Consider the following 2,722-nt stretch of genomic DNA (forward strand, 5'->3'; position numbering starts at 1 on the left):
ATAAAGCAGACAGAAAAACGTGAAAAGGTTAGACTGGCCTAGCCTCCCAGTCTACACCTTTCTCCCGTACTGGATGCTTCCTGCTCTCGAACATCAGACTCCATGTTGTTCGGTTTTGGGACTCAGACTGTCTTCCTTGCTCCTCAGCTTGCAGATGGCCTATTGTGAGACCTTCTGATCATGTGAGTTAATACTTAATAAACTCCCTTTGATATCTGTCTATCCTATTAGTTCTGTCCCTCTAGAGAACCCTACAATGTATGTGTATTTATTTTATTTTTTAACCTTCCAAAGTTTAATCAATCAACTCCTTAGAAACAAAATCTAACAATTACTTCAAATACTCTAAAATTCAACAGAGTAAAATCTCAAATTACTTTCTCATCTTCCTAATTCTAACTTTAAAAGGGGTCCCTCCATGAAGTGTCTATACTTTCACAAGGATGTCAGGGAGGACGTGTTGATTTTCACACTGGATAATGTTAAACTGCTCCAGTTTCAGAGACTCATGAAAAAGAGGATTCAGTATGTGAAAACATTCACATCCCCAAGTTAAAAATGGATACTGAATAAGACAGCATCCATATTTCTGGAGAAAAATCAGTATACATCACTTCTGTTACAGAAATCCATTTACAGCATCTGTCCCACTCTGTGGAAGAGACTGGTCTCAGGCATCTCCAGCTTCACTACCTCATTGCACGCATGAGAGGCTTAGAAGGCTTTAAGCAGAAGCCAAGGTCCCATCAAGGGTCCAGACTTTCAGTGCCCCCTTTGTTTTCATTGCGTCTGGGCTGCTTTAGCTCTGAGGGACTGCCCTGAGCGTCTCTTACTAAATTCTTCTGCAGAAGGGGTGGAAATTACATTGATTGGTACAGACTTTGGTGGAGTGTCTGTCTTTAAGGGTATTAAGTTTATTCTCCAGGGTGTTGTCTTGCTCCAGGCTTGCATTGTGTTCAGCGTGACCCTCCGGGATGGGTGGGCTTTTTGTGTTTTAACTACTGGGCGGCAGGATCTTCTCCTCTGAAGGCCTCAGCAAGGAGCTTTTGACAGCAGAATGATAGAGAGAGGGTCCCTGATGGCTGTTGGGGCTGGGGCCTATCTGGCCTGAGGTGGGGTCGAGCAGGGGTTGCTGGGGTCTTGGGTTCTGCTGGCAGTTGTTCCCTCTACTGGTCTGGATCCTGGCAAAGACCCTCGGTGTGTCAGACTCTTGGTTTTCTTTGCATGTCAGGCGTTCTCATGCTCAAAACTGACTTCTCTTTTAAAAGAATTCAAAGTTCACCTTTCTCAAATGTTACAAATGAGCAGTAACTGTCTGTGGAAGAAATGGCCAGGAAGGCACCATCGCTAGACCATGAAATGTCACTGGAGGTGTGGTAATGTATATTAGACACGTAACCAAAAGGGAAGGACTCCTGGGTGTCCAGAAGCACAGAGTCCTCCTAAGCCACAGCAAATACCAGGCAGTAGGGCAGACTCATCAGCTCCACACCTGTTTCCACCACCGGCCTCAGTTCAAAGTAGACCAGACAGCTGCCAACAGCGAGTAGCTTTTCCAGGACCCAGAAAAGATGAGCGATGGGCCTTTTGAGATTCTTCCTAGAGAAAACATAAGTGGTGTTCATTACATTTTCACCAGATTCCACACATCCAACTGGTGTGAGAAGCAAAGACCCATCGGGAGTGAAACTCAGTCTATGGAAGAACAACTTCATGCTATCATCGTGAAACGTCCAGTAGCTTCTTGCCTCTCCTTCAGACCCTATTCCAGATAGTATCTTCGAAACATTAAAAGCCACACACATCTTCTGTATACTGTATACCTGCAGCACCCTGTCACAGCTCAGAGTAGCAACATATTGACTTAAACGGTCCCAGTTTACTCTTTGGACATAACTTTTATGTTATGTTAATCGATATTTTTTGTGCTTTATTGACATCCCATATGATGGCTGTGTTACCCACAGAGGCAGAAGCCATTAAATTCCGATCAGTTGCCCAGCAAATATCATACACATCTTCTAAGTGGCCCGGCAGAGTCTTCACAACCGTCTAGTTCTTCTTGTTCAGCTGGCCTGGTCCTCATCCTGAAAAGCGATCTGCTCCAGCTCCTTGTTATCATTCACCTTCTACAACTGGATGACAGCATCATCTCCTCCCGATGCTAAAATTTCCCTAGTTGGAGAAAAGTGCAGGACATTGATGGCTTTGGTATGATGAGCAAGATTGGACAAAAATTCCACGATGGCATTTCCATCTGGTCCCTTTTCTACCTTCCAGATCCTGACAGCAGAGTACACGCCTGCAGACACCAGTCTGTGCGTCCTCCCAGCAGTCCCATGCTGGAAGTCGAGGTTGTACACAGGCTCTTTGTCATGCCAGGCTATTTCACAAGTGATTGCTTTCATCCTCCTGAGTCTTGAAGGGGCAAAACGTTTTTCTGACACCATTCTGCAGGGACCTGGACAGTCAGTGGTGCCGTCACCTCCTGTGCAGGGCTGTGCTGCTTCCTGTGCGTGCCGCAGGCCCTGACCCCACATGGACGGGACCTATGTTTTTATTTTTATTTCTGTTTTTTGAGACAGAGTGTTCTGTCCCCCAGGTTGGAGTGCAGTGGCACAATCTCAGCTCACTGCAACCTCGAGCTACTGAGCTCAAGCAATTCTCCCACCACAGCCTCCAAAGCACCTGGAACTACAGACAGGTACCACAATGCCCAGCT

General features: G+C 46.0%; 1 pseudogene; it reads right to left on the minus strand.

Moving 5' to 3' along the window:
- Positions 1-746: 746 nt before the first annotated feature.
- On the minus strand, positions 747-2,408 carry LOC104653506 (annotated as a pseudogene).
- Between the last annotated feature and the right edge of the window lie 314 nt (positions 2,409-2,722).

The sequence above is a fragment of the Rhinopithecus roxellana genome, chromosome 4, assembly GCF_007565055.1.
Source record: "Rhinopithecus roxellana isolate Shanxi Qingling chromosome 4, ASM756505v1, whole genome shotgun sequence".
NCBI lineage: Eukaryota > Metazoa > Chordata > Mammalia > Primates > Cercopithecidae > Rhinopithecus > Rhinopithecus roxellana.